A 13,523-nucleotide genomic window follows, 5' to 3' on the forward strand; every position below is an offset into this window, starting at 1 on the left:
TTGAGGCGGCGGAGTTATTCCGCTTTTTGTCAGATCCCTCGGTCCGTAAACGTTTTGGTCGATAGTACTTTCGGTCGTACTTTGAATATTAGGTAGAAATCGAGATGAGCCAGAGGTTACCTGATCAACATTCACGTAGTTTCTCTGCAGGAGCCAACTTTATGAGAGCGAAGATACCTTGTCGAAACGTTGGCTCGTGCATTTGTTTGACCACTGATGTATAGTGACAGGAACTTGCAAATTTGTCAGTTTTAATGGCATAGATCGTTTTCACTCGTCATAGGAGGAGGAGGAGAGAAAGAGAAGGCAGGGATGTTAACCAGAAATGCATAGATGTGTCACGCCACTATATGCCTGTATTGTCGATGTCGCGCTGCATTGTATAGACCGGGTTCATGTCCGTGTTAAAAACAGGGCTATAAACAGTGCACATTCGTCGGCGGAAAGTGTAAATTGGTAAATCACGTCAGCCACGGGGTCGCATGACTTTAATTTATTACGAGTGCGACAGACTGACGTCGGGAGGAATGCCCGAGGTTACGCTGGTATAACTGCAGTTCCCGTAAGATGCCGCGCGTAGTGCGAACCCGGATATGATTCCTGGGGACCAGCGCACATATACGAATACGACGATGACTGCGTGAAGAAGACGGCCCCAGCGCTGTGTCATATCCCTACGATGTTCCCGTGAGCGATCGATGACCAACCAGCAATAACTGAACTTCCGAATATACTTCGTGGTCGCGAAATAAAATAAAATTCGTAGATATGTAATGATACATTTATCAAGCAAGCGAAATTAGTTACCTCGGAATACAGGGTGAAAATCGAAGCGGGGCAGTGCTCGAGATGTATCTCTCCCCACACTTCGGGCTGAGTAATGCGTTCTATTTAGTACGGGCCCGGACTCTTTTGAAGGGGGCTCTTTTAAAAAAGACATGAATTGGAGCGCATGTTGTTCCGCAAGTTGTGGGATATAGGAACCGCGGCGCTATAGTTTCGGGATTTATGCTAAGTAATAGTGATAATATTGGCTCTGTATCCAGACAACGACGAGAGATGTGAAAAAAAAAAAAAAAAAAAAAGCTCGGAACGGCTCGGGAAAGCTCACCCGTTTCCGGTAGTACATCAGGTATATCGAATATAAACGAGAAGAATAGTTAACAACGAACGCAGCTGGCAATATAATACAATAAATTGAGAAATGAGAAACTCCATTCTGGATTAATTTAGACTACCGTTCCGCCACATTGTCGACTTCCGTTTTCAGCCAATCAGAGAGGCTGTGCAGCAGCCCGCTAGGCCAATCAGAGCTGGCAACATGGCTGAATTTGACAATGTCCGGGGTTGCATACCCGGTGTTTTTTAAACGTTATCGTTACTGTGTATGCTGTACTTGACCCATATTTTCGTTCGCGAATTTTCGTCAACGTCGCGCAAAATATGCAACACCAACTTGCCCAAGTGTCCATTTTTATGATCGTATCTTCGATGAGACAGTTGGTATGCGAATGAACACACTGTACCTTAGTTTTCGACCTCTCAGCTAAACTAATCAGCGCACCAGATGACCCCCGTGCCCTACTGACATGTCTCGAAAACCAAGTTGGTTTTTTTTTTTTTTTTTTTTTTTTTTTTTTTTAGGGGGGGGGGGGTGCATTTTTTTGTCAATCCTAGCAGCGAACATGAATACTGAGGCTGGGGACGACATAATGAAAACGAACCGTTTGTTTTTATTTGGACATTGAATTAATTGCATAGAGCATAGCGTCTGTTCGAATCCATGGCCACGGCGCCATGTCGAATAAACGAGACCGGACATCTGTATGCCTTTTCGAAACAGAAATAGCTTTTTCTATTGTTTTTCTTGTCCTTTTTTTTAAGGACAGTGTCTTTCTTGCAGTTACCGCCACTTTCCGGTATCGGGGATGTCTGTTTGTAGCATATTACGCGTCACAAAGCTGATGATGATGAAGCATACCATTTATTCCGAGAGACGCGCTGATGATAACTATGACTATATAATTTGCGCCTTGTCCTGTCGTCTTTCACGTGTCCGTTGGTTTTGCGCTAAACAAGTAATTATGGATTCGCACCAACTAGCCCGCCAACGCATTGTACTGATAACTATGACGATTGTGATGAGGAATATTATTATTAGTATTGTGATGATGATAACTGATGATATAAAGTTGAAATGCGGTCCAACCGTTTAACTGACGTCGGTCAAACGTTGTCGCTCCAGCGCGGCTTCCACAATAAATCATGCGGTTCACCACCAACTCGCCCATAAAGACATTGTCTGTCATCCACTTCAGCTAATTAAATCACCTTCTTTTTCGTCTTTCATATCGTGCGCCTTGGATCTCGCCCTGCTTTCTTTTTCTTCGACTCATCGATATCGTCATCAGACGATATAAGGAAAGTGGACCGTTTGTGTTTACTTGGACATTAAATCAATCGCATAGAAACATCGCACATTCTGGATTAACGGAAATGAATTAAATCGGAAGAAGCACTTTGATCTCTCTCCCTCTTTAGTGCCTTCATGATCATAAAACCAGTGGCGGTGTCTCGGTGGCTCTGACGTTCTCGCACTGAGTCGTGGGTTCGTTGCTCTCGCTGTCTTGGCGCGCAGCGAGCACGTTAACTTGTACACTTATCACCAACGCTGCCGGTTTTACAGGAGCCACTGCATATACAGTGCGTCCCAGCTAACGTTAAAAGTGTGTCAGTGCATTCGCTATAGGACAGTGCGACTAGAAGCATATTGTCGACCACACTATGGAGAAAGAGTTTAATGGAAACTGAGGATGTCAGCTCTGCTATTGCTGGGCTTGCTACTTAAGATGAAAAGGAAAATAATACAGAAGGCGGAGCAGAAATACTAGGAATAAATAAACAAACCAAGCCCAAATGCCTATAACTAGTATCTATATAAGACCTGAATGGCGTAAATGCCGGGTGTTTCAGCGAACACTTTCAAATTTTTTTAAAGGTTGCCTGAGCACAATTCTAGTTCATGAGCTGGTCTACTCGAAGATGCGGACATTACTTGAAAAAAAAATGAAATGCATAATTGACTAATTAATAAAAATTCACTACATAAGCTTTTAACTAATTAACCTATGGCCCATATTGCAATTTACAAGTTCTAGCCGTGGAGTTCGCTAGGCAGAAACACTTGGAACGAATTCTCAGGATAGCATCAGTTTCTATTAATTCCCGAACTTTGTGGAGAAATGCATTGGCGTTCCAGTTACTTCCGTAACAAAACGTCGTTTTATGCATTGAAGCACAAAAGTAACTGGAACGCTAATGCATTTCTCCGCAAAGTTTGGTAACAAATATACGTGGACATTTTTCTGATGTCCACGTTAGGTATTCTGATATTACTCGGTCTATTTTTTAATTATTTTTTAATGACGCGGAATAAAGCATTGTGTGACAAGTAGAAACTTCTTAAAATGCTGTATTGGATGCTTCGCTGTGCAGCTTTCTCATATAATATTTTATTCTAGAGATTTCATGATTTAAGAGTTGGTAAGTTGTTGAATTAAACTTGACAAACTGTGTGAGCAGACAGAATGCAAAAAAAAAAAGAAGACAAAAAGAAAAAAATAGTTTCACTTGAATCCCGCTGTGTGTGTATCTCTCTGTCTACACACATATATATGATAATCTAGGATTAATGTTACATTAAAATAGGTCAGTGACATTTATCTTTATGATTAACAGATCGCGCTATCAATCACACATGCTGGATGATTAAGGACCGGCAAATTATATTACTTTACTAGGGGAGCAAGTTTCAGTTAGTCATTCAGCGTTTGGGCAAATCATGCAAATAAGCAGACAACCGTTGATCTCTTTCTAGCAACAGTACGAGTGCGAAACCAGCCTTCATGGTTAACCTATCCGTTATCTATTCCTCGGGGGCCTGTATATTTGTACACTCATTTGCATATCAGTGTTTGCTCACCTGGGGCAGATGCGGTCGCGTTGGAGTCCGGCCGTTTGTATAAACTTCGCTCCGGGAAATCTCTCTCGAGTCGAGGCAATAGAGGTCACTGTGCCGGGGCTTATTATACCAGCACGGCCACATGTGCTGCGCACTGCTGTCAGTCTGTGGCATGCGTACACATGTGACAGGAGAGCACATGCGCAGCTGCGCTTTGACGTGTTGTTCGGCCGCGGTGCATTTCGTCGGCCACTTTGAAAATTAATATCTCGAAACTGCAGGTGCAGTCCTGAGAATTCGTTCCAAGTGGATATACGCCTTGCGAACTCGCCGGCTGTAATTCGTAGATTGAAATATGTGCCGTAAAGTAATTAATCAAATAGATAATTAGCGTAATCATGTTAATCATTCAATTAATCATTTTAATGATTTTTGTCGCTGTAATGGCCGCCTCATCAAGTAATTTAGATCGAGGATTAGAATTGTGCTATTTGCCACTGGCAACGTTTAAAAATGTGGTGCAGCAAAAAAAAAAAAAAAAAAAAAAAAAAAAAACAGAGCCCCTTTCTTAAAGAAAGATGGTTGAACGCGAAGCTTTCTCCCATGCAAACTGAATCAAAGCCCACAGCCAGCGGCCACGCATCGCTGAGCGACCCGATGCTGAGCGACCCGATGCAATGCATATGTGATTTGATTGGTTGTTTAGGATCGCACTTATTGAACGTTGAAGTTGAATGAAGACACATTTCGTTAAGTTGCACAGCCTTTATTTTAGATCATGTAGCCGTTGATTACACGCACGCACACACACTTTCACGGACGACTCTATTGAGAAAGAGAGAGGCTCTTTATTAGAAAAACGGATTTTTGCCGGCGCGTATACACTGGTGGCATGCTAGTCTGTATAGTGGTGGGGAATTGGATTAAAAGATTCAGAGGAGAATTAAAAAAAAAAAGAGAATAAAAATAAATATGAAATGCGCAAATCCTGATACTAATATTTACAGGTGAGATGGCGGGTAAATTTAGACTTTTCTATATAAAATGGTGAATTTTTAAAGCTTTCCGATTAGACCAATTTCTGACAGGTATTTGAACAATAAATCCAGCATCCGCCGCTGTTTTGAAGGGCCGGGCATTGGACCTTGGATTCTGGGTAACATTAACGGATCGTCGCAAATTATGTCCATTTGTTGCTCAAAAAATTGTTGCTTCCTCGGAGGACTCTACATTTGTACAGTATTGCCTTGTGATCGCTGTGGTAGACAGTCAGAGGTAACTGCCGTTGCGGACACACGGGATACGAGCACGATCGCGCTCGCGCTTACGTTCGCGTACGGCAGCCTCTTCTGCCGTGCGCTGCACCCGCGGCCTACCCATGGTGACGGCCGGCAATGCATTGCGTGACGCGCGCACGGTGGAAGCAAGGTATATGTATAGGTGGAACTTGGTGGAAGCGCGTAATGCAATGCTGATATATACAGTTCGTCTGGGTAGCGTGGCGTTGCAGTTCCCGTTGTTCTTATCAGTACAACTGCGAATGTAAACTGTCTACGATTGTGTGCGCAGATCGTTCCATTGTGAAAGTTTGTCTTTCCCGCAGTGCGTTTTCGGCGCTCACGGACGAATCAGTGAGACATAGAAAGCTTTGCTTTAAAAAAGGGGGAAAAAAAAACTATAAATATTCCCCGCCAAATTCAAGTGCCCAAATCTGCGTCGCCTGTATGTTACAGCTTGTCTCGTCGATAAAGTAACAGGTTGCATGTAATTGGTTACTGAAAAAAGTAATCGATCAGTTACAAAGCTACCCCAAAATATTAAAGCGAAGCTTTTTGTCTCACTGATTCGTCCGTGAGCGCCGAAAACGCACTGCGGGAAAGTCAACTTACACAATGGAACTATCTGCGCACACAATAGAACAACGGTGCATGACATAGGTATCGTAGAACACTACAGTTTACATTCGCAGTTTTACCGATAAGAACAATGGGAACTGCAACGCCACGCTACCCCGACGAACTGCATATATCTGCATTGCATTACGCGCGTCACGCAATTCATTCCCGGCCGTCACCATGGGTAGGCCGCGGGTGCAGCGCATGGCAGAAGAGGCTGCCGTACGCGAACGCAAGCGCGACCGTGCCAGTAAAGCCGATCCTGTGTATGGGCAACGGCAGCGCCTCTGACCGTCTACCACAGCGATCACAAGGCAGTACTGGGCAGGTGTAGAGTCGTCCGTGAAAGTATGAGTGTGTACGTCTAATCAACGACTACACGATCTAAAATAAAGGCTACGCCACTTAACGAAATGTGTCTTCATTCAACTTCAACGTTCAAAAAATACAATCCTAAACAAGCAATCGAATCACATATGCATCGCATCGGGTCGCTCAGCATTTCTTGGGTTCGTTGCATGGTCGTTGGCTTTGGACTTTGACTTTGATTCAGTTTGCATGGGAGAAAGCTTCGCGTTCAACCATCTTTCTTTAAGAAAGGGGCTTTGATTTTTTTATTGATTAGAAGTAATTAATTACATCTCATTCGTTCCGCTGATTCACACATGTGTAGTACTCCTCTGTGAATTATGCACCGGTCATCGCCAATCAAATTAACGAGCATCACACATCGGCTTCGTCCTTCGCTGCGTCTCACAGTGTGCATCCGCCCGAATTGGCGCTTGCATAGAGCGATGCTGTGCATTAACAGAAACGTTTCACGATATTCAATCTGTGACCTTTGCGATGCATATAAGCATGGACATTGCATGGGATGTCACGTTACACGGTAGGATGAAATTAAACGCATTTGCGTGCATCGCATTTAGTTGTACAGCATTTAACTGACCGCTTCACATTGGTTCCGACACGCAAATTGGATCTGTTTTGCTTTTTTTTTTATGATTATTACTTTTTTTTTTCGGAATAGGTTCGGAACGTATTACGACGGACGACTGCGGACATACTCAAGCGGGTTAATCAAGAGCCTATTATGACGACGGTCTCTCCAAAACTTCTCCTTATTTGTCCTCTTTATCTACGCACCCAAAACCTATTGATGATGCTGAACAAAATTAGAGATTCTATGATGTCCCGGTCAGCATTTAACTGACCGCTTCACATTGGTTCCGACACGCAAATTGGATCTGTTTTGCTTTTTTTTATCATTATTACTTTTTTTTTTCGGAATAGGTTCGGAACGTATTACGACGGACGACTGCGGACATACTCAAGCCGGTTAATCAAGAGCCTATTATGACGACGGTCTCTCCAAAAGTTCTCCTTATTTGTCCTCTTTATCTACGCACCCAAAACCTCTTGATGATGCTGAACAAAATTAGAGATTCTATGATGTCCCGGAAGTGATTGACTTACGCTGAAAGCTGCCGCACACTGCGTTTTCTTTCGCAGCATCGACGACTGGACAACAGGCCTAAAGGGTATACAGTGCACCGACTCACAGCTGTTGTACATCGTTTGCTATGAAGGGAGATGCGTGCAAGACGCCGATCATTAGAAAAAAAAAAGAAAAAAAAAAGGAAGACAACATAATAATAGTCAGCACAATTGAAAGAGATTTAAAAGAGAGAGAGAGAGAGAGATCTCGTCATGTCGGCACAATGTTCGCCTTAGACGCGATAATTTAGGTTGAACTGTGCTTATTTTCGTATTTGTATGAAAAAAGTTGTATCTTCTTTATGTATTTTTGTACCTTTTGGTATCTTTTTTTATAGTATCTAGCGCATAGGTTCCATCGAGGTGAACAGCCATTGAACAACCATTGCAAACGACGCCAGTCTCATTTCATTTAATGAGAGAAATGCACATCGATCGGGGCAGGCATTTACTTGCGGAGTGGGTGGACGTACGTTGGGAGGAGGAGAGTGCCTATACACTACCAGCGTGGACCGTTTTGCTTTTCACACCCAAAACACCAAGTTGTCGCACCAGAAGTGGGTAATGCATTCACGTGGCACATATCCATGCTGCCAGTATTTACACGAGGCTGAAAGGCGGAGCTGCCAAATACGGATAAGGAGATGATTGCATTAACAATTATACATGTATAGCTCAGCATGGCAACTTTTTCTTAAGTTCTGCTGCAAAAAGAAAAAAAAAGAAGAAAATTGTGTGGGATCTGCGACGTCACCATGACGTCGTCAGTGCGGTGATTTAGGCGCGGGACTCAAGAAAACAACTTTGCCGTCAGTTATACAACGTCTTGACTAATAGCTTTTACGTCATAAAATGCAAATACACCATGGAATAAATAATCTGACACGCAGTTAAACATCTCCAGTGTTTCTCCTTTGTAAAAAATAATTATCCAGAGGGCGTGCCTGCGTTTTGACCGAATATAACGGCAGTGAACCGAGCGCTTATACTGCTTATACGCTGTATACGTGGCGGTGTATACACCTGAAAAAACGGCGGTATATATACCAGAACACTCGAGATGTGTTTGAGTGTCTATCGTATGACCGTGCAACTCGCTCGTGAGTGTGCATTTTTGTTTTGCGTTTCCGTTCGCAACGCCACAATGCGCTGGCAAAACAAAGATATCCTGTCGTGCGAGGTAAACGTGCGATTGGCTCGGTATCTTCGAACAGCGCGCTCGTTTACCATATATGAAGCATTTGAAACGCCAGTGTGCCCCGTACCGCAGCATAACAATGAATACACGAAGCGTGCCTTCGGAAGTTTGGCAAGCGTCGGCTGAAGGAAAATGTATGCACCTGTAAAACACTGCAGTGCAGTCCGTATTCGAAAACCGCTCGTTGTAATGGCTTATAGTTCTGTTGAATACTTATACAGCCGGATTTTACTTTATAAATGACAAATAAATAAAGTGGACTGTGTCGTTAAGCAGGCAGGTAGTAGATAAAGGTGCGTTCACACGACCGGACGGAGAATTTTCGCAGCGGATGGCGTATCACGTGACGCGCGCGTCATCAAAACGTGCCGCCCTCGCCTAGTCCGGCCTCCTCCGCTCGCGGTCCGAACTGAAAATGCTCGCCGGTATTTCCATCCGTCCGTTTGGCGGTCGTCTGACCTCAATTCAGCGTAGTCAGCGTCAAATCGGTCCACATTGGACAGATTGGCGTGGCTACGATGGCGTGTTGTCGGCTTGAAGCCACGTGTGTTGTTGTGCAGCAGTGACCGCACGTGCTTTTGCTGCGCGAGAAAGGCGAGTCATGGTTGCGCGCGCATTTCTATTTACTCAGACCGCGCAGCCTGCGTGACTTCAACATGAGTGAGGTGCACAAGAAAACGCTAAGTGAAGAGGCAACCGTCACATTTTGGGCTCTTCTTGAGGAATTCACAGCACTATGGAATATGAAACGCGCAGCTGCTAATAAACGTTGGAGTCGAGAGTAAGCACGCGGATCCCGCAAACGGCGCTCCGGCTGTGGGAATGCGACCGGATTCAAGTGATCACGTGACTGTTTGGCCCGCGGAGCAGGCGGGATTTTGCCCTCGCGTGTGTTTCCACCTTAAGAGAAAAATCTGTGCTTTCTCCTTGCAGGCTTGCTTGCAAATAAACCCGATATCAGTACGGTGCCGTTGTAACGCATGCACATGGCCTTCACGCTGACGTAGCATATACAGTATATATATGAACTGCAAACGCGGTGATGATCGTGTATGCTAAGTATTACATCGTTGTACGCCGCGAAAGCGGTACACACAAATTTGGGGGGGGGGGGGGGGGGGGGGTCGTGTTCGGTGTGCCCCTCCCACCGGCTTCCACAGGGAAGCACGCCTTTCTTGCCAGAATATCGCCCCGCCAGCAGACATGACGTCACAGCTATCGGCTCTATACGTCATGCGTGCCACCACCGCAAGTACGGGGATTCCCACGCAAGGCAGAGTGCGCAAAACGGCCACCGTGTAGCGAGGAAGGAATAGATAAAGAACCGAAGCTTGTTAGAGTGTGACGTGGGCCATCGGCTCCGATCATGGAAGGTGTTTTCGGGCGCATTGGGGGAGGGGAATTGGCCTCCTCGCCCCATCGCCTCGCAACATTCCATTTGCTTCTACACTTTCAATGCGTTAGCATTCTTCGGGGATTTCACGTAGTTTCCGGAGGCTATCTATCTATAGATATCTAAGCGTTTTCCCGCCTACCAGGCTCGCTGGGTAGTCAGTGGTGGAATGGGTAGCTGCTGTGCGGAAGCAACAGGGTTCGAGACCAATCATCGCACCATCTTGGGCCACTGAGTATGTGTACGCGCGTGCCGCTCTTCAACGAACCTTTCTCACGTCGACATGGGTCACGTGGATGCGCTACTGGCACCGCTGTTCGAAGAAGCTGACGCCGACTTGGAGTACTGGGCCACTCCGTCTGCGCGGGTCTTCGATGCGAGGTGTGTGCCGCTCTTCAATGAACGTCTTTGACGCCAGCTTGGGTAAAATGTGACGAAAAAGATCCCTTAAATTTTTTCGATGCTGAGCGGAATCGAAGCCACGTCACAAGGGTTCCTCATACGCATTATCAGGCTGCGCCACAAATGCACTTCATACGTGCCGCTTTCAATGAACGCATTTTTTAACGAGCTGCGCCATTAATGCACTGTGCCTCCCTTCAATGAACTTGGCTCACTGTGCATGTGGCACTGAGTTTGCGGCAGAACAACTCTCAGCGTTCGTCGCGCGCCACGCTTTTCGGAGGCTACGCGCTGACCTCTCGGCACTAGACGGGGCAGCCTGTCCATGGAGAAGCGCGAGAGAAGAGCCCGGTTGCCGCATGGCTCGTTTCGTAGCTTTCGCACGCGCCGCCATGCACTTCAGAGGCCGCGCGCAGGCTTCGGGGCGGCTGCGCCAGATTCACGAGTGAAGCCGACGGGAGCGGACGTGTCGAGTTGAGGTGCCATTTCAGCGCAGCAGGAGCAGCGTGCCAAAGAGATAAGTTTTGTTATTTTATATTTCACTTTTTGGTTTTTTTAGGAGGGTTAGCTTAGCCAAGCAATCTTTATAAATTATTTTAATGCTTTTTCACCTTCTTGGTCTTGTCGCTTAGATAAAAGTAGGTAAAGAATAATAGTTTTTTTTTCTTTTTTTCTTTTTTTTTTACCACATCTACGCCTTGTTAGTACGAGATGATGGTTGGTACTAGGGGGAACCCACGCGTGCGTTGTTCTGAGTGCGAGCGTTCCTACGCGCTGGAAGAAACGCGGTTTAAGTCAGCACGCGAAGCGAATGGTGCAGATTTTATCTGTAGGATGTGTGTGCTAGGGTCGCGGCTAGACTAGAGCACTGCACGGGCTTACCCGAAAGCCCGGGCCCGGCCCGTGGGCCGGGCCGGGTAGAGGAGTTTTTTCACGGGCTCGGGCCGGGCTCGGGCACGGTGTGTGCTTTTTGACCCGGGCCGGGCTCGGGTTTTTTGACGCGGGCCCGGGCCAGGCTCGGGCTGTCTGCGAGTTATTCTCGGGCCGGTTTCGAGTCGGGCTCGGGCTTAAGGTAAAGGGGTAGCGGGCCGGGCCGGGCGGGTAACGGAGATTATTTCCGGGCCCGGGCCGGGCCCGGGTCTCGCCATAAAAGTTTTGATCGGGCCCGGGCCGGGCCCGGGCCGCAAAAATCGGCCCGTGCAGTGCTCTAGGCTAGACCTCCTAGAGAAATAAGACAAGGATAAGTTAGCTAAGCGGGTTGGAAAGCTAGAAAAGGACCTTAAAATCGAGCAGAAGCATAGGAAGGAGGCAGAAGAAAAGCTAGCTAACGCAGAAATCCAGCTGAGCGCCACCATTCTGCAAAGCAATGATGAACGCATCGAGGCGAGCACCGCGAACGGAGCTGGCTCCCATGCGAGTGCAGAGACAGCCGAACCCGCCACGCCGGGAAGCTCTCGCGCAGCGTGGCGCCAGCGGTCAAACGCTGTACCTACTAGCAAATGTAGTGTTGCCGCCGGGAAGCAGTGGCGGAAACGTCAGTGATAGTCACGAAGGGGATACCACTGACGCGGCCGGGGATGAAAACAAAGCCAAGGGCAAGGATAAGAAAGGAGGGGAGGGCATTGTGACTTCGGGGGCAGCTTTCGGCGATGAGGGGGAAGGAAAGCGTCGAGTTGTCTTTGTTGGGGATTCCAACATGCGTCAAGTAGAACCGGCGATAGCAGAGAGGCTATAGGGCAGACGAACGAGTCCAGGTTAGCGCGCTTCCGGGAAAGCCGATTAGAGAGGTGATAGCGAAGGCCAAGGAACGCATGTGGATGGATGGATGGATGGATGGATGGATGGATGGATGAGGCTGAACCCTTTAAATCGGGCGGTGGCATACGCCACCTAGCCATGGCTATTCACATAATTTGTACTTTGTGGTGGGTGAAATTTCACCCCTGCCTTAATTTTATCCACCAATCAGATATATAAATTGTGGGACACAATGGAGGAGAGACACCTAGTGGTGATAATGGGCGGAGTGATTGACGTACCACGGCCGGACTCGACTATCCTCCGCGCCGTGGACGTACTGCACGGACGAGGAGCAGGGATCACAAAGCAAATAGCCAAAGGGGTCACCGACCTGCGGAATGTTTCAAAGGAAGTACAAATCGCGGTGTGCACGGTGCCAGAGGTTGAAATTCAGGCAGGGTTATAAAATTGAAAGGGCAGTTCTTGCAGTAAACAGGGAAATTTGGACTCTAGCTAAAGCAATGAATTTTACGGTCATTGACATCAACCGAGAAGTGCACCGAGCAGGCCGCGAAGGCGCTTTTGTGGTTGACGGGATACATTTTAGTGAAAGTGTAGCAACACCGGTCGGACGTCGATTCGCGGCTCGAGCGGTAGCTTTTTTAGGCGGGCCCCAGGCAATCAGGAAGCAGGATTGAGTATTGAACATAGCGAAACACCAGTAAAGGGCAGAATTAGGCGACCAGGAGTCAGGAAAAGACGCAGAAAGGATAAGAATAGAGAAGGTAAAATTTGCTACATTAACATGCAGGGTGGTCGCAAGCAGGAAAAATGGCTGGAAATTCAAACGCAACTGAATGATGAAGCGATTAGCGTGTACGCCTTGACCGAAACGCATCTACGAGATTTGGAGCAGCCGCCTGTTATTGACAACATTGTATGGGAAGGGTGCAACAGAATGACCGGGTCAAGGAAAGGCGGAGGCGTAGGCGTACTAATTAGGCGAGGTCTGAAGTGGCGAAGGGTAAACGAGACATGTAAAGAGCATTTATGGATTAGTGGTACATGGCAAGGTAAAAAGACGTGGCTGGGAGTAGCTTACCTATGGACAGGTAGTGATAGCAGAGAAAAAAATAAGGAATTGGTCGATTGCATTAGAAGCGATATTAATGAGTTCAGTAACTCGGGCCAGGTGATATTAGTGGGAGATATGAACGCTCACATGGACGATTTAGACGGATATACTGATTACAACGGCTCTCTAGTGCTGGATTTGTGTGATGAACAGAACCTTATAGTAGTTAACAGGGAGAATAAGTGTCATGGACAGGTAACGTGGCAATGCGGAAACAGGCAGTCATGTATCGACTACGCCTTAGTCTCAGAAATGGTCTACGAACAACTAGACCAAATGATAATAGACGAAAATGGAAAAAA

Source organism: Dermacentor silvarum, chromosome 10 (genome assembly GCF_013339745.2).
Source record: "Dermacentor silvarum isolate Dsil-2018 chromosome 10, BIME_Dsil_1.4, whole genome shotgun sequence".
NCBI lineage: Eukaryota > Metazoa > Arthropoda > Arachnida > Ixodida > Ixodidae > Dermacentor > Dermacentor silvarum.